The sequence below is a fragment of the Chenopodium quinoa genome, unplaced genomic scaffold, assembly GCF_001683475.1.
Source record: "Chenopodium quinoa cultivar QQ74 unplaced genomic scaffold, ASM168347v1, whole genome shotgun sequence".
Classification (NCBI taxonomy): Eukaryota; Viridiplantae; Streptophyta; class Magnoliopsida; order Caryophyllales; family Amaranthaceae; genus Chenopodium; species Chenopodium quinoa.
Window position 1 is genome coordinate 163361 of NW_018745082.1, and position 23213 is coordinate 186573.

The following is a 23213-nucleotide window of genomic DNA, read 5'->3' on the forward strand; positions in this document are numbered from 1 at the left end:
GTTGTAGATGAATGTAGATGATTGAAAACGGAGTTTTTAATACGATATTTATAGAGAAAATCAGCCAAAAAGATAAAATAAACAAAACAGAGTCAGACGCACAAAAAACAGAGTTGGCGTAAACCCTGGCTAACTGGCGCCAGGCACCAACACTAGCGCCAGCGCCACACCAACACTAGCGCCAGGCGCCAGGCCTGGTTCCAGGCGCCAAAGCCGGGGGTCAGGCGCCAAGCCTATTTCCAACGCGTTTTTGAAAATCAGATAAGTTTGCCGTACTGGAGGATAAAATCATATAATTTCCTCGAAAATGCTATTTGATTTTGATTAAAACTCTGAAAAGTCAACAAAAGTCAATTTATCAATGCTAATTGAATTAGGAATGAAAAGAACCTTCTAGAAGATTCTAGAAGACTAAAACCATTCCTAATTGAATTAGGAATGATAAATCATATTAGGCCCTTCTCAAGATCATTGGGCCGCACATAAGACTCAAAACGGACCCAGTTTAGTAAATTGCCATAACTTCCTTAATATTCATCGAAACTGGGCATATAATATATCGTTGGAAAGCTTTTGTCAAGCCCTATCCAACTACACTACTATTGGACCCATATCATGGACCAAACAAACTGGATTGGCTATTTTCTTAAAATAAGTTTTCAAAAACCGAGAGGAGAGAAAAGAAATTAAAACTATCCGCAACATTAAACCTTCCACACTTTCACTCCATTCGATTATGATTCGACGTGAAAGGTACTCATCACTGGGTTTGGTTTTGGGGATTGTAGACACCCATTTGTGTCTCCCCAAAACCAAACCCAGTGATGAGTACCTTTCACGTCGAATCATAATCGAATGAAACGAAAGTGTGGAAAGGTCTAGTGTTGCGGAAAGTTTTAATTTCTTTTCTCTTCTCTCTGTTTTTGAAAACTTATTTTAAGAAAACAGCCAATCCAGTTTGGTTGGTCCATGATATGGGTCCAATAGTATTGTAGTTGGATGGGGCTTGCAAAGACCTTTCCAACGATATATTATAAGCCCAATTCCGATGAATATTGAGGAAGTTATGGCCAATTTACCAAACTGGACCCGGTTTGAGCTTTATGTATGGCCCAATGATCTAGGGGAGGGCCTAATATGATTTATCATTCCTAATGAAATTAGGAATGGTTTTAGTCTTCTAGAATCTTCTAGAAGGTTCTTTTCATTCCTAATTCAATTAGCATTGATAAATTGACTTTCGTTGACTTTTCAGAGTTTTAATCAAAATCAAATAGCATTTTCGAGGAAATTATATTATTTTATCCTCCAGTACGGTAAACTTATCGGATTTTTGAAAACACGTTGGTATCAGGCTTGGCGCCTAACCCCAGGCCTTGGCGCCTGGAACCAGGCCTGGCGCCTGGCGCCAGCTAGCCTGGGTTGGCGCCAACTCTGTTTTCTGAGCGTCAGACTGTGTTTTTGTTAATTTATCTTTTTGGCTGATTTTCTCTACAAATATCGTATTAAAAACTCCATTTTGATGGATCATCTACATCTATCATTCACCAATTCTCACCCATTGTTTTCAATCATCAACAATCATTAATTCTTTAGCATTCTCTAAATCATTCATCTCTCTTAAAACGTTCAATTTTTTCTTTCTAAACCTTTGTTTTTTTCTACAAAATTCCGCATTCACAAGTTCTAGAAACACCTAGCCATATTCGAAGTTTCCTTCGCCCTAGGCGTGAAAGGTTTAATTTCTGAGGGTTTGGTCTCAAATCTCTCTTTCAATTATTTAATTTAATTTAATTGTTTGTTTTATTATTTTCCTTGAAGTTACTAACGTGTGTATTTTGTTATTAGAAAAAGGTACGAGGCATCAAAGTAAGTACTTTAATTGATTAATTGATGTTATGATGTAGAAATCATGTTTACATTGTTATTATGATATTCCTAGTATCATGTCTAGGGTAACTTTAATATTAAATATGATTCCTGTGATGCTTCCTACGTTCTTCCTAATATTTATGATTGTTAGTCTCATGTTAGGGCTAAAGATTTGATTTTTATTGCTTAGTGACATGCTAGGGTTTGTTATTAATCTTGTTAGTATCATGCCTAGGATCTTGCTATTTTTATTATGCTTTAATATTAATATGAACATGATCATGAATATTATTTGTTATTTTGATTATGATTATGATTATTATTGTTATGATTATATTTTTATTGTCATGATTATGATTATTTATCATGTTGCTTGATGCTTATTTATAATTATTGCTTGATCACACCTTTTATGCATGTTAAAGGGAATTGGTACTTGTAATCACGCTTAATAAGATATTTAATAATCTTGTTTAGGGTTAATTTTGATTATAATTTTAAGTGATCGCCAATAATAGTTTATTTGTGCATTAAATTCAACCAACATAGATAAACATGTTTAGGGTTAATCCTATTGATTGCATGTTAATCAGAAAGCGCACATGAATACGATCAGAATAAAGTAGAGGCCTATTATTAGGGCAGGTTCAATCTCTTTTAAGTTGGATTTGTACCTTCATCCCCGAACCCTTATTTGGTTCATGACCTTATGGAGTTGACGATCTCTTGGATCATTAAGGGGTGTAACCTTCACCTCGTGAACGGTTTACAAGTTTCTTAAAAAACTTGTTGGCGACTCTTTTGCTCTATCTTCTTCCCTTTTGGACGCCACCGTACTTTAGTGTATGATCACAGTGGGGTTCAAGCTAGTGGGATTTAAAGGCTTGAAATTTATTCCCTACAGTTTTTGGCGACTCCACTGGGGAGGATTTCAATTTTAATTCCTGAATTTTTTTCGACAATGATTTAGAATGAGTGGATGAGACTCGAAACGTTCTAAGTATTTCATGTGCGTAATTTTGATTAACATTATTGTCATATGCATAAAAAAAATCTCATTGGAAAGACCTTCCGTAATGAGTTAAAAACATAGGATTTTACACGTAGGAAATTTGAGGAATGTCTTTCACAGCTAGGACTGAAATAACACTGCGCGAAACTGGAAAATTTTATCGAGCACAGAAAGCTGCTGAGGCATGTGGGAAGTAGCGTTAGGGGCCAGAGCTTGGCGCCAGCATTTTAGTCGTAGTGCCAGACGCCAGTATTGGCGCCAGGCGCTACAGTTAAAAGCTGGCGCCAGTCTCTGTTTGCTGGCGCCAATTTCCCCCAATACCGAGCCAGAAATATGCGTTCTAATTTTACCAGTTTTTCGTATTGTTTGCTCGATCCTACTTCCTGATTTAATTTTTTCTCAATTTTCTGAAACCCATATGTGTTCTACATATGGATTAATCAAAGATAACCTCTTCGTAAAAGTCCAACTTTTTGACAAACCTATAGCCCGCAAGAGGAAAGCTAGGGTTATAATGGCAACTCAAGAAGAAGTCAATGATCTTAAGAACCAACTGGCTACTGTGACTGAGACACTGAAGCTTCTCGCACTTAGGATCGATGATCCCGTGAAACAACAACAAATGGACCTCATGCAAGAGAGTTTAAGCAAGTTGTCTAGCGACTACAAGTTCAAGAGCTTACATCACAAGGGGTCTCGATGGACAAGGATCTTCTTCCGCAGAAGTTCAACGCCAACGACATCCCAAAATTCAGAGCTATTGCCAACCCTTACTTCCATTTAAGAGCATTTGAAACAATAATGAGTATCAAGGGTATCGATAAGAAGGTCTTCCCTTCTCTGTTCTCACTATCTCTCGAGACCGTTTGCCAACAATGGTTCTTTTCTCTCGAGAAAGAAAAGATCTCCACCTGAGAGTCTATAGCAAACGCTTTCGTTGATAGGTACAAGTGCAACATTCAAGTCGAGACTGACCATAGAGAACTTGAAATCCTCAAGTAGAAAGAGAATGAAGGCTTCACCTCTTTCTTTAACAAGTGGAGAGAAACCTCAGCTAAGATGATTGAGGTACCAAGTGAAAAAGAGTCTGTGAGACTGTTTATCAAGAATCTCCAAGAAAAATATTCCAAGCATCTCAAATATCAAAATAATCTCCATACTTTCAAGGCCGTTTATGACATTGGGATCAATATTGAAGATGACTTGGCTAAGTTAAAAGCTGCCAACAATAACTCCAATAGTGGCTGGAAAGGAAAGAAGAACGACAATCCTTCTTCTTCCAAAACCGCCCACTCAAATAATGTTAGTACCTTTAATTTAGGAGAAGTTCTTGCCATGAACAACCAAGGACAAAAGAAACCATTTAGGAGGAATTTCACTCCTATTGGCATGAGTTATGACACCGTATTTGATCGATTAAATGCAAAAGGTCTTATAACTCTTATTGGACCATTTGGGGATCCACCAGTTGAGAAGAGGTCGGTTAACTGGAACCCCAATGCACACTGCAAGTATCACCAAGGTAGGGGCCATTCTACTGAAAGCTGTTGGAAGCTTAAGGAAGCTATCCAAGACCTAATCGAAAATAACAAACTGTCGTTGCCCCCTGCCAGTAAGAAGCCAAGCATCAACAATGCACCTCTAGCTCATACCCTAGCTATCTCCGATGAAGAAAACGAGATTGACCCCTCATCTCTCATTAAACCTGTCAAAGAAATCAATGCCGTAGAAAAAGAAGAGGAGATCTTTTTCGATATCAAGGATAGTCTTCCAGAATCGGCAAATAAGGAAGATATACAATTTCTCACATTGTCTATGAAGGAGGCATCACAGTTACTACGTGAAGCTCTCAAAGTTATGAACGGACTCCATAAGAAATATGATGAGCTTCCACTTCCAAAAGAAAAAACTAAAAGAGAATTCACACCAGTGAGAACGACTTATGGGGCAAAGCACTTTCCCTTACAAGTCATTGAAAAACCCAAGAAGAGCAATAGAATCTATACTCCAATTGGGATCCCATATGCGCAAATGTTCGAAATGCTCTCCGAGAGTGGTGAGGTCAAACCTCTCAAACCGAGACCATTCGAGTCATTAAAAAGGACAGATAGATACTACTGTCAGTATCATCAATCAGGGGGTCACACTATAGAAAACTGTTTCAAATTCAAGGATTTGGTACATAAAATGATTGATGAAAAGAAACTAGTCCAAATTCAACAAGAAGAGGATACAACCATTAATGGAGTTTGGGACAGTGATGAAGAAGATGTCTACCTAAAGGACATAGTAGGACCTTCACCTTCTGTATCATACACCACAGATGACATTTGGGCTGAAGAAGATTCATTGATAGATGTCCTCACAAGATCTGGGAGAATGCAACCTCCCGTTTCAACACAACCTATGCCAACCGTACATCAAGTTCCCATACCTATCATCGAAGACAACGACATTGTTAAACAGTTTAAGAAGACAAAAGTTGAGATGAATGTGTGGAAACTTCTGGCAACATCTCGAGAGCATAGGTTGGCTGTAATGAATGCCTTGGATAAAATCGGGATAGATTCTGACACTACTCCTGAGGGACTAGCTAACTTCCTCACAAGTGATCTTCCTAGTCCGATTAATTTCATTACCTTTTCTGACAAAAATTTACCCCCATAAGGTGACAAACATTACAAGGCATTAAACCTCACGGTAGTCTGCAAAAGGATGAATGTTCCCATGACTCTTGTAGACAATGGATCGGCTATCAATGTCTGTCCACTTAGAACTGCGAGGATGCTTGTCATAAAGGATGAAGACTTAACTCCGTCCACACAAGGAATAAGAGCCTACGATAATACTCGTTGTCAGGCTCTCGGCAAAATTACTCTAAATGTAACGGCAGGAGCAATAGAACACACTACTACTTTCCAAGTAGTGGACATCAAAGCTTCATTCAACTTATTATTGGACGCCCTTGGCTTCATGATCTAAAGGTTGTCCCTTCATCTCTCCACCAACAAGTGAAGGCTATAGTTGGAGGAATTCCAATCACCATCGATGCTTCGCCTTTGAGAATCAAATCCAAAGAGAATCCAATTATTAATGTGGAGCACGACGAGGATGATGAAGACCTATGGGGCTTTAACGAAGAAGTCTCCTTAATCTAGGAGGATGAAAGGACATCTCTTTGCCATGACCCCCATTCCAACATGATTGTCAACGCCATACTGATGAAACAAGGACACTTTCCTGGGATGACTTTAGGAAAGAAGAAAGGAATAGCAAAACCGCTAGAGTCACCTGGACTCCCTAAGTTAGACACTTTAGGACTTGGTTTTGAACGGACTCGGAAAGATCTCAAGCGAGCCCAGGAAAAGTTGAAGGCATGTAGGGACGCTTGCATTCAAAAGAAAGCAATTCCAATGGATCAGTACCCTCTTACGCTTAATGGTCAGTTTATAAAAGAAGGAGAGGACTATCCATGCCATGAATTTCCCGAACCATTTGTTGTAAACGGCATAAGACAACCAGGATTCGAGATTTTCTTGGATTGCTACCACACTGATGAAATCCCAACTCCCGTCTATAAGGAGAAAGCACCCCCATGCTTTGACTTTAACGTCATGGGATTACTGTTTGGGCGAGAAAAGAATGAGCCAACTTATGAAGAAGATAACTCCTCGCTCATTCAAACGGTCCTACAAAGTGAAAGTTTCGACCCCTCGAAGCTAATTACTCCAGCAGAAGGATCACTACATGGATGGCGCAAGACTATCAAAGTGACTACTCCAAGCGGAAGGAAGATATCAATCATGACAGGACAGGGACCGATGTTTGATGAGTCGTCTGAGTCAGAGTCCGAGTCAGAGTCTTCCCCTTTAGAATCTTTTAAGTCTTTAGTTGTAACACCTCCCCCTCCTATTTCTTCTCCTAGGATAGTTAGTGATCCAGTCCCTGAGGACATATCACTCTTTGATGTAATGATCTCAGAGTATAATAATATTTCTCATTCTCCTTAGTTCTTGTGTTCTTCCCTAACCCAAGATGACGAGCATTGCTTAGCTAATGATGAAAAAGATAAAGAAATTATTAAAGCAATGGAAACACTCGAAAAGAAAACACCGATAATTGAAGGAACTGAAACAGTTGACATCTCGAATGATTCAACTCATAAAAGAGAAGTTAAAATCGGATTAACATTGAATAAGCAAGAAAAAACCGATTTAATTAACTTACTTAAAGAATTTATCGATGTATTTGCTTGGTCATATGAAGATATGCCAGGCATTAATAGAGAAATAATTCAACACACTATACCACTAATTCCAGGAATGAAACCTGTAAAACAAAAGTTACGTCGAATGAAACCCGACGTAGCACTTAAAATAAAAGAAGAAGTTCAAAAACAAATAACTGCAGGTTTCATCAAGGTATCCAAATACCCCGAATGGGTCACCAACGTCGTCCCTGTTCCGAAGAAAGACGGAAGGGTAAGGATGTGTGTCGACTATCGAGATCTAAATAAGGCAGGTCCAAAGGACGACTTCCCTTTTCCACACATCGATATTCTGGTAGATAACACGGCAAACCACGCGCTTCTTTCGTTTATAGATGGATACGCAGGGTACAACCAGATTCTCATGGCAGAAGAAGACATGGAGAAGACAACCTTTATAACACAATGGGGCACTTACTGCTACACGGTAATGCCATTCGGGTTGAAAAACACGGGTGCTACTTACCAACGTGCAGCAACTGCCTTACTCCATGACATGATGCACAAATAAGACGAAGTATATGTCGATGACATGATTGTAAAATCATAAGACCGTCCAGGCCATCAAGTAGCCTTAAGGAAATTTTTCAAAAGGATAAGAAAATATAACATGAGGTTGAATCCATCAAAATGTGCTTTCGGAGTCACCTCAGGCAAACTCTTGGGATACGTCATAAGCTCTAGAGGAATAGAGGTGGATCCAACCAAGATTAAAGCAATCATGTCAATGCCACTGCCCAAGACTGAGAAACAGATTCGAGGATTTATTGGCCGGTTACAATACATAAGTAGGTTCATATCAAAACTGACAACAATATGTGAACCAATCTTCAAGAAGCTCAAAAAGAACGTACCAGTAATATGGGATGACGAGTGTAAAAAAGCTTTTGAAATGATCAAAGCCTATCTCGCAAATCCTCTCGTATTAGCACCAGCACTTCCCGGAATACCTCTTAGGTCATATTTGACGGTTACCAAAGAGACAATGGGAGCCATGCTAGCACAAGAGGTAGAAGGCAAAGAGAACGCAATTTACTACCTAAGTAAAAAGATGCTCAAATACGAAACACGCTATACACCGCTCGAGAAATTGTGCCTCGCCTTGGTGTGGGCCACAACTAAGTTAAGACATTACATGTTGGTGTATACCGTTTTCGTAGTCTCCCGATTAGATCTACTCAAGTACCTATTCGAGAAATCTACACTCAATGGACGCATATCAAGATGGATAATTAATCTAGCCCAGTTCGATGTAAGGTTTATGCCACATAAAGCTATTAAAGGATCCGTGGTGTCAGACTTTCTAGCAGACTTTCCAATAGAAGAATCGACGCCAATACAAGACAATGAATTTCCAGATGAAGACCTAATGGTCACTGAAGATGATACTTGGACCTTGTATTTCGACGGAGCCTCAAACCAAAAGGGATGTGGCGTCGGAGTGCTACTAGTATCACCTAAAGAAGAGCATGTTCCAATCTCCATAAAGCTTGATTTCGACGTTACCAACAATGCTGCTGAATATGAAGCATGCGTGGTAGGCCTTGAAACAGCTTTGGCATTGGGAGTAATGAAATTAAGGATATTCGGAGACTCTTCTTTGATCATCAATCAGATATCTAAAAGGTGGAAAGTAAGGATCGAAAGCCTAGCCCCTTACCAAACCTATCTGGAAACTCTTACCGATCAGTTGGAGAAGGTAGAATACACATATCTACCTAGAGAGGAAAACCAATTTGTTGATGCCTTGGCAAGATTAGCCTCAATGGTTAGGATTCCCACGGAAATTGAGCAAATGCCTCTAACTATCGAAAAAGGCAAAAACCAGCATACATCCAGGCTATAGAAGACGACGACTTAGTCCAAGAAGAAAAATAAGAAGAAGAACCATGGTACACAGACATACTCAACTATGTCATCAATGGAGAATACCCTCCTCATGCTGACAAAAGAGCAAAGCGAGCATTAAGACTTTTGGCTTCTCAATATGTACTTATAGACAACGAGCTACATAAAAGGGTACCTAAAGGTCGAGCTCTCTTATGTGTAGGAAAGATGGATGCACGAAGAGTAATGAGAATAGTTCATGAAGGAATTTGTGGCACTCATGTAAACGGCAAAATGTTAGTCCAGAAAATAATGCGAGAAGGATATTATTGGACTACAATGAATAGGGATTGCCATCAATACGTAAAAAGATGCCCTAAGTGCCAAATTTATGCCAATTTACAACATGTCCCTCATCTTTTCTCTACACCTACACATCGCCATGGCCATTCTCTACATGGGGAATTGACATCATTGGCAAAATCACTCCCCCAGGAATAGGAGGCCACGAATTTATTCTAGTAGCAATCGATTACTTCACAAAGTGGGTCGAAGCGCAATCATACGCCAAACTCGCTGCAAAACATGTAGCACTCTTTATCGAAAGAAATATTATTTGTCGATATGGAGTCCCACCTGAAATGATAAGTGACAATGGAACTCACTTTCAAGCCGAATGTGAAGAATTGCTACAAAAATACGGCATTCAACACCATCATTCTTCCCCTTATAGACCTCAAGCAAATGGAGCAGTCGAGGCAGCTAATAAAAATCTAAAGACTATCATCGAGAAAATGAAGGAAAATTATAAGGACTGGCCTGACAAGCTTCACTTCGCGTTGTGGGGTTATCGCACGTCAATCCGTACATCAACAAGAAATACGCCATTCTCCTTGGTATATGGAATGGATGCCGTACAACCTGTCGAATTAGAAATACCATCTCTACGCATTGCGCTAGAGAGTAAACTTGATGAAGTCGAATGGACTAGGGAAAGATACGAAGAATTGATTCTATTCGATGAAAAACGACTAGAAGCTCTACATCACACTCAGTGTTACCAAACTCAAATGGCTAGGCATTTTAACAAGAAGGTCAAGACAAGAAATATCAAAGTAGGAGATTTGGTATTAAAAGCACTAAGGAAAAATGTTTTAGACCCAAGGGGAAAATTTAGACCTAATTGGTCTGGACCCTACATTGTCAAGACAATCCTATTAGGAGGTGCAGCAAAACTAACTGATATGGATGGCAATGAATTCTCAAACATGACCAATCTTGACCAACTTAAGAAATACTACCCATAATCACTTGAGTAGGATACTCAAGAGAGCTACGTTCGGCCTGATTCCTTAAGAAAGGATACGTAGGCAACCCTTTACGGGTGCGGCCACTCTATTTTTTTTCGACATCTCCGCGTTCCAGAATTAATTAAAATTTCAACAGAAAATCGGCGAATTATTGGCGTCGTAGAACAGAGCCTGGCGCCAGCCAGAGGTCATCAGCGCTAGCCGATGGAATTGACGCCTGGCACCAGACTTCAATGGCAGGCGCCAAATGCCAATAACTGGCGCCAATCTAGAAATAAGCTCTGGGCGAATTTTGGTGTTTCTCGAAAAATTTCGACTTCCGTACTCGAAGAATTTCTGGAAAATTGATTTTTTCGATTTTCATTGCTTTAATAAAATAAATTTAAAGTGAATAATTTAGTTGAAAGCTGAAATTTCATTAATAAAATAAAATTACATTATCGATGGAATTTAAATAAAAGTTGAAATAAATTAACTTTAAATAAAAATAACAATCTAAGTCTAATAAATCTAAAGCTAAGCAATGCTCTTAATCTTTCTTTTCCTTTCTAGATTTTTCCCAATTCTTGTCTGCTTCCTCCTCTTCATCCATGACTTTAGCTAGTAGGCATCCTTTGGAGGACCTACATTCGATTTTGGAGTAGATGGTCTCCCCTTCAGCTAACACTCCATGCTTCTTTTCCACCCAAACTTTTTTGTCTGTGGTGTTAGCCTTCCTTTTCCCTTTGTCTTTGGTAGTATTTTTCTTCCTAGGCATTGCAGGTGTTTTGAATTCAATTCTTGCACCTAAGCGTTCCTTGGCAGGAGTCACCCTGTCACCTAGACGATTCTTCACATAGGTTCTACCCTGATCAATCGAAGATTTCTTCAGCAACCACTTCTTTACCTCATTGGGCAAAGAAGGAGGAACCTTTTGGGTAATCACTTCCCATAAAGGTCTAGCGCTCCAGTAAGCATCGAATCTATCTACTTCTTTAGATACAGGGTACTCAAAAGGAGGACGAAGATCCCCAGAAGGAATATTCTGAAGCAAGCCGTATTGTCTTTTTACCCTGCAGGGATAATAATAAGTTACACGAGACAAGCTTGGAAGACGGCATAAGGGTTGCTTGTTAACACCAACCATACTTTTTATTTTCCACAATGGGACGACCCACTTGATAGCAAAATCACGTGATTCAAAGACTTTTCTCCAACCATGGCGCCCAATTTTAGGGATGCGCTTCTTCCTTTTCATGACGCAATTGGGAGTATATTTTTCAATGTCGTCCAGAGGGCTAATTAGTCCTATCCTCTCCATTAGCCACATTTGTAAAAAATTGCAATGCAAATAAATTATTATTACAATACAAAAATATATTTTTTGATTTCTGTAATTAAAAATAATATTTTTCTACCTGTAATAAAATTGGAGAGCCGCGAAGAGGCGCTTTTGGGTCCCTTTTCAATTCATCTAGACTAATCATAGTCTCTCCAACTATTAATGTCATTGGATTTCTCCCTAATTCAATTTGTTCTAGTACAGTGGTTATAATCGATTGACCCTCATTATTTTTACCACTACTAAGAAAAAATTGGTTAAGCATGCAAAATAGGAACGCCCTTCTTCTATATATATGAAAAGATTCAGAAAGAGGTTTATCAAAATAATGGCGTGCAAATTCTTTTAAATTAACTATATTGCCATCTACTATTTTTGATAAATCCCTTTCCTTTAAATTAAAGAAGCGCTCAAAATCCTTATAATAGTATGCATCTACTCTAGGGATTACTATAAGGTCTATCGCAGGAAAGCCTAAGATAGCACCAAATTCCTTCGGCAAAGGGCTAATCTCATCATACCCTATTCTGAAACAATGAGTAACAACATTCCAAAAATCTAAAGCTGTATGTATCAAGTCTAGGTCAAGATCTACCCCTTTGATGCCATAAATTCCCCCCAAGTGAAATAAATCTAATTTTTTTCTTTCCCTCGCATTAAGAGATCGACACCATTCATGAGTGTATTGGGTGAAGGTCTTGGTGACTAAAGACATGATTATTGTTTTTCTAAAAGAATAGTATTATTTATTCGCTGGAATTATGAGAAGAATCGACTGGGCAGGGGGATTTTTATACACAAATTGCGAGGAATTTTAATCAGATTAAAATACAGAGTCAGCGTCAATTGGCGTCAAAACCCCGTGATTGGCGCCAACCGCCTGCGCTTGGCGCCAACTGCCTGCGCTTAGCGCCACACGCTAAGTGTAGCGCCTGGCGCCACGCGCCATAGTGTGGCGCCAGCTGGCGCCAAGTTGCCAGACCAACGGCGCGTGCTCAACTTACGTTTTTAATATTAAGCTCGAATCGGTTAATGACTTTATGGCTCTGTTTAATCCTTTTCTATCCTTTTTCATAATTAATTAAATATAGCTATTATTTTTAATTTATATTATTCTTTTTGGACTTTATTTTAATTTCCAAACACCCGACACTTTATTCGATTTTTTTCTTTTTATTTTTTCTTTTTTGGGGGAGAGAGTCGGATACCCTCCATCAATAATGAAAATGACGGAATTTTTGCCCAAAATTGTTGTCACACTTTTCTTGCACACACTAACATACACATAATAATAATAAACTTATAATAGCATAAATATACAAAATGTGTCTATAAATAAAGAGTCTAAGGCAAAGTTCCATAAAAAAGTCAAAATAAAATATACACAGGAACAAACTACGGCGCCGGAGGACGTAGGCCCATCATATCATAAAATTGTGCCGTACGAGGAGTCACCTCCCCACCAACTCCAGTTCCAGCCCCAGTCTCCGTAGGACAAGGAAGACTCAATATAGGACCACTCCAGCCAGGATCAACATGAGGCTGAGGATGCGGAGGCTGCTGCGATGACGAGCCAACCTCGTACATCCCACCACCTCTGAAAGCCGAGGTAGCCTCTCCTACCGGTGCAGCGCGAGCACCCTCAGAAAAAGATCCTGAGCCCTCAGCTATGTCAGCTTGAGCAGCCTCAGAGCGACCGCCTCTACCCCCTGACGAAGTGCGACGACGTCTCGAACTGGACCTCGCCGGATCCCTCCACCCCTCAGGTCTCATGCGGGTATGAGAAGCAATAAGCTGGCCCTGCAAAAAGAATTAAATAAAAAACAAAATAAAATTGAAGCAGCAATGCAAAAATAATGAGTAAAGAAAGGCTACCTCTCGGACGACGTCATCCCGACGGCAAGTGGCCGCGTTCCTTATCCGGACGAGCTGGCTCCGGAAGGCATCTTTAAATCGTGCCATAGCCGAAACCACCTCGCGTGAAAACTGCCAGAAAAATAAGTCAGTAAATATGCATGATATATGAACACAAAAGTCAGAAAAAACTAGGCTTACTTGAGTCTGGTGGTGAGGAATTGACCGCTCTATGAAGCGTTCACCCTCGGGAGCCTGAGAAATCATCTCCTCAATCGGCCCGTACATCCCCTGGTAGTGGATGGACATACGGGTTGGCACGAACTCAGCAACACCGTCCTGATAAGATAAAAAGGTCAGTAAAACATTACTTGGGGGCTACTTAGTGGAAAATAAAGCTAAGAAAATCTTACCCTCACATCCTCACCCGGTACGGGGGCTGGAGCTAACAAAGGTAGTAGCTCCTCAGCATAACACCGCCCGAGGATCGCATGGGACCGCCAAGGGGTACCAGCTCCGTCAGACATGCTCGACAACTGCACCTCGTCAAACTTATGACGTGGTGGAACAGCAGGAACGACAAAGACATCAGAAGAGTGCTGTCTAGCAACCCTCTCTCCTAAGTACGCGACCGCTCCATAAGTCCCCAGGAAATAGCGACGCTCAGTAGAATACTGTACGGCTAACCCAGGGACTGTCTAACCGCCCCACGGTCGGTATACCACCTCAGGTCCCTATAAAAAGCATCAATCAGGCAAGAATATGTCTAAAACACCGCGAGAAATCAAGATAAACAATAAAAATCGTACCGAGATGATCCGGTTCCGGACATGTGTAGTAGACATATCTACATGATGACCGCCCCAAGAGGCGCTCACTGGAAATCCTCGCGGTGATGGTCTCGTCGGCGCAACAGAAGGAAAGTACTCGTAGAACCAGGTCTACAAAGAGCAAAAAGTGTGAGTAAATGCTAACTAATATGTAGAGATAAACTTTATAAGGAGTAAATGTTTACCTCTACGACTTTCCAAAAGGCAGACAAAGCAATGTTCATCCCAAAGGACCGGTGTCGACACGAGTCCCTCAGCGCACAAACGAAGTCAGCATAAGCCAAGCTGGCCCAGTCATAAGTCCCGATCCGATGAAGATCACGGACAGCAGGAAGATAGTAAGCAACGCTCTACTACCTCTGTCAGGGGAGAATGTCCCTGACAACAACATCAGCACAAAGATGCACACCCTCTGCTCTCGGGTGGTCGCATCGTCATCAAGATCCGCTGCCAGCGTCGAGCGGCGAATTCCTCTAGCACTAAACTGAGTCGTCTCGACCTCGGCTCGGGCCCGAATAGCGATCGGCCCCAACAGCTCCTCGACCTCCGAAGAGAAGACGTCGATTCCACTGTCAAACGGCAGTGGCACAGAAGTGAACTCCAGTCCTGTGATGAGACTAAAGTTCGTAGGGGTGACATCATCTCACCCCAGGGGAAATGGAAGGTGTTGGTGGTGTCCCAGAAGAACTCCACCAAAGCGCGCTCTACATGATGACCCCTGCCGGAGGCAACCATAGCCTCAGAGGTCTCGAACACAGTAGCTAGCCCGCAAGCCTCCCATAGGAGTCTCGTCTCAAGATCCCTGGCGATGTACATCTTGTACAAATCGCCTAAACCATCACAGCTTGAGTCGTGATGCCGTGTCCTCCCGGGCTCGGTGCCCCGTCTCACTCTTTCAGAAATGTGATGGACAGGGGCGAAGAACAAGGTCCCCTCATCCCACTCCGGAAGCCGACCAAACGAAGTGGAAGGCGTGATGTCATCCTCTACGGGCTCATGCTCCCGTCTAGTGTTTCGGGACCGTCAACTCGAGCCTCGCTGTCTAGCCATGCTACATTGTGCAAAATTATCATGAATTAAGGTTCTATAGTATCTAAGGTTCTCCTAGTCGCATGATACTATGTTCGCAAAAACAGAGTACGTAGTACTAAAATAGAGCACAAATTTGAATTAAGCATGACAATAATTTTCAAGAAATCAAACAATTTCTTGCAACACTAAAGTGATTATTGTGACAACTTGAACAAGAATTGCTAGCAAAAACATCAAGAATAAACCACATTGTTCTTCACGACCTTAAGAGGTCCAACAATGGAAAATTGCTCATTTCTTCGCCAAATTGAGTCAAACAAGTCTCAAATTACTCCCAAGGAAATATATAAACATAATCAAGCAATTTCATGGCATAAAACTTGATAAACAAAGCAAATTGAGCATTATAAATTTCAAATTTTCATAAAATTCGTGAATAAACAAGCCAAGAATTCATAAAAACTGATGTGAGTTTAAGAAAATTTACGTAGATCAGGAAAATAGATGAAAAGAGCTTTGATTTGCAACAAATTTGAGCGAATTTGGTTGAGAAACGAGCAAGCAATGAGCAATTGAAGTTTCGGAATTCTTCGAGCAGTTTCGCGACGAACAAAGCAACGAAATGAAGAGGAAAGGGGTATTTAAGGAAGTCCTCGTGCTGGCGCCAGGCCCTATGCATTGGTGTCACAAATTTTGCTTGGCGCCTGGCGCCAATATCAGCGCCTGGCGCTAATGCTAATAAGGTGGCACTGATGGTTTTTCAGCGACGCCAAAGCACACAGCCCCCTGATGAGGTTGTGCTAGCCTTCTGCAACATATCTTTGGGTTCCTTGGTACGCCAGTTAGTCCCTCTAAGCAATTTGACATGATTTAGTAATTGGCTTGATTACATAAAGTGATCGACCTGATAAGAGATCGTCTCACTTAGCTTAAAGCGCCTAAGCATTGGCTCATTAGCAAAAAAAGCACCAACATATAGGTTCATTAGCAAAAAAAGGCACTGACATATAGGTTCAAAAGCAAAAGAGCACCGACATACAGGTTCAAAGCAACGGAAGCGTCGACGTACAGGCATAGCGAAAGCAAAGTTCAGGAAAACTTTTAAAGATCGACAGGCGTGGATCTTCGCTAATTTCATTTGGAAAATTATCGCATCAAATGGAGGTGACTTCAAGAGAAGATATCTTCGACGGCATTCCCTAGCTTGCGGAAAATTGTCACGAACAACTGGAGGTAATTTCGGGCAAAGTTATCTTCGATGGTATTCCCTAGGATGTGCAGTATTATCAATGCGGATGGAGATTGTTTCAAGAGAAATAATATTCGATGGTATTCCCTAGGATGTGGAGTATTATCGATGCGGATGGAGATTATTTCAAGAGAAATAATCTTCAATGGTATTCCCTAGGATGTGGAATATTATCAATGCGGATGAGGATTATTTCAAGAGAAATAATCTTCGATGGTATTCCCTAGGATGTGGAATATTATCATTGCGGAGGAGGATCGTTTCAGGCGAAGCAATCTTCCAAATTTGGAAACAGTTACAGGCGTAGCGGTTTTCAAGCGGGATGGCATTCTCTAGCTTGCAGAAGGTTACTTTCAGAGACGTGTGCTCGACGGTGCAAGATACGCGTTTCTTAACTCTTTTATCTATTTAACTAATGCTAGTTTTTCAGGTATCGACGTTACAAGATTGGTTAAGGATCGCAGAACGTTCTGTATCATTCTCCGTCCCTATCGCTACTTTGGCTTTCGTTTTTTGAAACTTGCGTTTCTCCAAACTTAGTCAAAGTAAGTGGGGGCTTCTGTAGACACCCATTTGTATCTCCCCAAAACCAAACCCAGTGATGAGTACCTTTCACGTCGAATCATAATCGAATGAAACGAAAGTGTGGAAAGGTCTAGTGTTGCGGAAAGTTTTAATTTCTTTTCTCTTCTCTCTGTTTTTGAAAAATTATTTTAAGAAAACATACAATCCAGTTTGGTTGGTCCATGATATGGGTCCAATAGTAGTGTAGTTGGATGGGGCTTGCAAAGACCTTTCCAACGATATATTATAAGCCTAATTCCGATGAATATTGAGGAAGTTATGGCCAATTTACCAAACTGGGCCCGGTTTGAGCTTTATGTACGGCCCAATGATCTAGGGGAGGGCCTAAAATGATTTATCATTCCTAATGCAATTAGGAATGGTTTTAGTCTTCTAGAATCTTTTATAAGGTTCTTTTCATTCCTAATTCAATTAGCATTGATAAATTGACTTTCGTTGACTTTTTAGAGTTTTAATCAAAATCAAATAGCATTTTCGAGGAAATTATATTATTTTATCCTCCAGTACGGTAAACTTATTGGATTTTCGAAAACGCGTTGGTATCAGGCTTGGCGCCTAACCCCAGGCCATGGCGCTTGAACCAGGCCTGCGCCTGACGCTAGTGGTGGTGCTTGGCGCCAGCTAGCCAGGGTTGGCGCGAGCTCTATTTTCTGAGCGTCAGACTCTGTTTTTGTTAATTTATCTTTTTGGCTGATTTTCTCTATAAATATCGTATTAAAAACTCCGTTTTGATGGATCATCTACATCTATCATTCACCAATTCTCACCAATTGTTTTCAATCATCAACAATCATTAATTCTTTAGCATTCTCTAAATCATTCATCTCTCTAAAAACGTTCAATTCTTTCTTTCTAAACCTTTGTTTTTTTCTACAAAATTTCGCATTCACAAGATCTAGAAACACCTAGCCATATTCGAAGTTGCCTTCACCCTAGGCATGAAAGGTTTAATTTCTGAGGGTTTGGTCCCAAATCTCTTTCAATTATTTAATTTAATTTAATTGTTTGTTTTATTATTTTCCTTGAAGTTACTAACGTGTGTATTTTGTTATTAGAAAAAGGTACGAGGCATCAAAGTAAGTACTTTAATTGATTAATTGATGTTATGATGTAGAAATCATGTTTACATTGTTATTATGATATTCCTAGTATCATGTCTAGGGTAACTTTAATATTAAATATGATTCCTGCGATGCTTCCTATGTTCTTCCTAATATTTATGATTGTTAGTATCATGTTAGGGCTAAATATTTGATTTTTATTGCTTAGTGATATGCTAGGGTTTGTTATTAATCTTGTTAGTATCATGCCTAGGATCTTGCTATTTTTATTATGCTTTAATATTAATATGAACATGATCATGAATATTATTATTGTTATTTTGATTATGATTATTATTGTTATGATTATATTTTTATTGTCATGATTATGATTATTTATTATGTTGCTTGATGCTTATTTATAATTATTGCTTGATCACACCTTTTATGCATGTTAAAGGGAATTGGTACTTGTAATCACGCTTAATAAGATATTTAATAATCTTGTTTAGGGTTAATTTTGATTATAATTTCAAGTGATCGCCAATAATAGTTTATTTGTGCATTAAATTCAACCAACATAGATAAACATGTTTAGGGTTAATCCTATTGTAGACACCTAAAAATGTCTCCCAAAAACCAAACTCAATGATAAATAACCTTTCACCGCCACTATTGGTCGGGTTTAGTATTTAATCCCGAGAGTGCTTAAAAAATCGTATTTTATTAAATTCATATTTTTGAAAGGTCTATGGATCAGTCTTGGTGTTTGGTAAAAGCATAGTTTTAATTTGTTAATTAATTTTAAGCCCAAACCTTTTTATTTTATTATTTTATTATTTATTTTTGGCCCAAATATTTTATTTATTTTTATTTTATTATTTTCTTATTTTAGCCCGAATAATAAAATTCAGAAAAAAGCCCAAAATTATCAATCGGCACTTAAAAAGCCGAAAGAAATTAGGGTTAAAAATGAATTTAGACGGAAAAATGGACTGGAATTGACCGTGTCACAGTACATCCTGACCGTGTCACGGGAAATCTTCCCGTCTGACGGTGGGACTTCCCGTGACACGGGAGGTCTGCCGTGACACGGGAAGTTCCGTGTCCTTTCCGCGTAAACCCTTAACGCGTTTTCCGTTCCGTTTTCTAAAAATTTCTCGCGTCACTCCAAAACTGACCGTGTCACGGGAACTTGTACCGTCTGACGGTACAGTCTAACCGTGTCACGGTACAGTCTGACCGTGTCACGGGATAATTTTTTAGGGTTTTTATCATTTTAGGGTTCCGTGTGCTCCCTCAGCACATTACCCTATAAATACCCCCTCATTTCTGATGTACGGGGCAAGCAGAATTCTATTATTCTTATTTTTCTCTCTTCTATGCTCTTAACCTAAACACTAGCCTACCCTTTTAACTTCAAAATTCCTTCTTCAAGCACTTAAAGGAGTCCATATTTTACTCGAGGTTCTGTCCTTAAACCAAAGCGTGAAAGGTAGAATCGTTTGAGGGTTTGGCCCTAAAATCAATCTTGTTTTTATTTAATTTAATTTAATTGTTGTTTTATTATTTCCTTGAAGTTACTAACTCGTTTATTATTTTGTAGTTGCAAACAAACAGATTCAAAGTAAGGATCATGCTCTTTTTACTATTGTTATTTTTCTAACGATTTTTATATTGTTGGAATTATGATTAAATTGGTTTTTATATTAATATTGATTCTATTATTTATTTTGATCACCATATTTCATGTTTAAGGGGAATATGTAATTGAAAATCACGACTAATAAGATAATTTGGACAACCGGTTTAGGTTCCTTTTAATCTTATTTTTAATTGAAGTGATCACCAATTTTTAGAATTATGTATGCATTAATATTTAACCAATTTAGTTAAATAATAGTTTGGAGCGAATTGAATTATTGTTTGTATGCCTTTCAGATCACAAGACTGATTTTCACTATAAGAATCGAGTAGAGGCCAATACGGGCGAATGTGACTCCATGACTCACTTCGTACCATCATCCCCAATCCTCCTTTCGTGGTTCCGAACCATATGGAGTTAATAATCTCATGGATTATGAATGGGGTGTAACCTTCACGGGTCAATCGTCGTTGCCTATCGTTGTCCCTTTTCGTGGTTGCCTTTTATGATCCGTGAACGGTTTACAAGTTCCTAAAAAACTTGTTGGCGGCTCCCTACTTTACTTGTCCCTAATCTTAATGTCAATTCCCACTTCCTATGAGTGCCAAGCATATTCACAACATGCTTTAACGTAGGCGCACTTCGAACGACGTCTACACCTATTGATTGCATGTTAATCAGAAAGCGCACATGAATACGATCAGAATAAAGTAGAGGCCTATTATTAGGGCAGGTTCAATCTCTTTTAGGTTGGATTTGTACCTTCATCCCCGAACCCTTATTTAGTTCATGACCTTATGGAGTTGACGATCTCTTGGATCGTTAAGGGGTGTAACCTTCACCTCATGAACGGTTTACAAGTTCCTTAAAAAACTTGTTGGCGACTCTTCTGCTCTATCTTCTTCCCTTTTGGACGCCACCGTACTTTAGTGTATGATCACAGTGGGGTTCAAGCTAGTGGGATTTAAAGGCTTGAAATTTATTCCCTACAAGGAGACACAAATAGGTGTCTACAAGGCTATGGTAAAGGCTAGGAATCATTTGGGAACAAGTGAGAGAAAAGATATGCTTAAGGGAGCAAATCCTAATAAAGCCCATGATCAAAATAAATAATGATCAACATCTCCTACATAACCAACTCTAACATCAACCAAATATACTTCAATCATAATAAATAATTCAGACACTTACAATTTCACTCATAAGATATAATAATGAAGAAGTAGATTGAATAAACAAAATTTAGTTCCAAACTTGAATTTTTTCATTGAAGCTCTATTTTTTTCTTTGATCAACCTCCAATAGAACATCTGAACATTGAACAATTTTTTCTTTCTTTTGAAGTTCACTTTTATTTTACATTTTTTTTTCTTGAACTTCTCTTTTTTTTTTCATAACGTCATGCTTTATTTTTCCAAGAAAATATAGAACTCATACTCATCAAAAATAAACATGATCAAAAACAAAACTACTTCTCAAAAACCCACCCAAATTGTGCAAATAATAAGCGCACTACAAACTCCCTCACCTCACTCACTAATAGCTCCCCCAAGCCAAGCTTGGGACTAGTAACCAATGGGGCAAAATAGGCTTGTAATATGGCTAATAAAACAACAAAAAGTCAAGGCAACAACATGGGTAGCAAGAAGGGAACAAATGTATCTACAATCATCTGGAGGCTACCTAAAAGAACAAATGCCTTCGTCCTCCTCAATGTGCATAATAATGAATTATATAAACATTACTTATAGTTGCAAACCAATACTCAAATTCATTGACATACCAGGAACTATGGAACTATCACACAATCCTAACCAAATCAACTAGTCAAGCACTATATTCACAAGTAGTTGGACAAAATTGACGCATGTTAAGGTTGCAGGGAAATCAAACTTCAAATCATGATCAACTAATCCACAATGCTTATCATCAAATACCAGGAATCAAAACAATTTTTCTCAAGTAAGGGGCACAGGAAAGCATAATTTACAATTCATTGGAATGTATTTTTGGATTTTTTTTTGTATTTTTCATATATAAGAAAGCAATAAAACTAACCTAGAAAGCAATAAATCTAACCTAAGAAAACACACCAAAAATAAAAGAAAAAAGAAAAAGAAATATACCAAATCCAAAATCTCCCCCAAGCCAGAATCAGACAATGTCCTCATTGGCTCGGGAACTAGCCCAGCATAGCTAGTCCTGATCATCCTCATCCATGGAGCCGAAACCTGCACCTCCACTGCCACCTGCACTAGAAGAACTACCACCAAAATAATTAGCATAAAAACTCCCCCCCCCCCCCCCCGCCGGTCCCCTGAAAGGAATGTCCTGGCCGTACCCATGGAAGGAGAAATAGTCAGTATAAATACCATGGGCAGTGGGATCCCTATCGTATCCATGGGGTGGAGGCTGAAACGAGTCAGGGTGAATAGCGTCGTCGGGAATGTTGCCCCGACGAGCATAATCATCGTACATAGGGTAGAGAGCTCTACCCTAGTTCCTCTCTAGGTACCCTAACCTCTGGTCTATGGAGCCTACCATCCTCCTAAGGTCAGTATGGGAATGCTCTATACGTCCTAAGGCCTGACCTATACTCTGAAAGTCCCAAACTGGGTCAGAGTCAACATGAGGGATGGAGTGAGACATGCGAGGTGGAGAGAATGCCACCTCGGGATGAGGCTGAGGTGGTGGAACTGGTGGTGGTGGTGCCTCCCCCCTAGAGTTGGCAACTAAAGTATCATATGTGTAAGATGGTTGCCCTGGGGGAAAGGCGGTCAAGTCAGGACTGGGTAGGGGAGAGATGGGCAAAGGGTGCTCGCTCCCAGTCCTAATACACCAAAAGGGTGTCTGCTCGCTATCCGGTCGTACCCACCCTAACTCCTCAAAATACCTAGCAGTCATACAGGTATCTGGTCCATAGTTGGTTAGTTGGTGGGGTCCATCCACTACAAAACCGGCCTTTTTCATTGCTATTCGAGTGATAAGGCCTCCTAAACGGATGGGGGTTTTTGATGTGGTGCTGGTCGTGGCATGCCTACTCAAATGGTGAACAATAAACCTACCTATGTTCAATTTCCCGAACCCATACACATAGTGTCCTATGATAGCTAGTTCGTTAGTTTGGGCGTTATGGGGCTCGTTCTTACCTAGAAAACACAAACCCGCAAATCTTTGCCAGATTTTTGGGACAGGGTGGTGAATAGGTTTGGTACTAGCATGTTGGGGGTCGGGAGTAGGCAAACCAGTCAAAACATGATATATGTCACCCATTTTATAGTCCGCATGCCATTGGTGAGGTAGTTTAGAATTTAATTCAAATAATTTACAAAATTCTACAAAAGTTAAACTAATATTTCTATTGTTCAA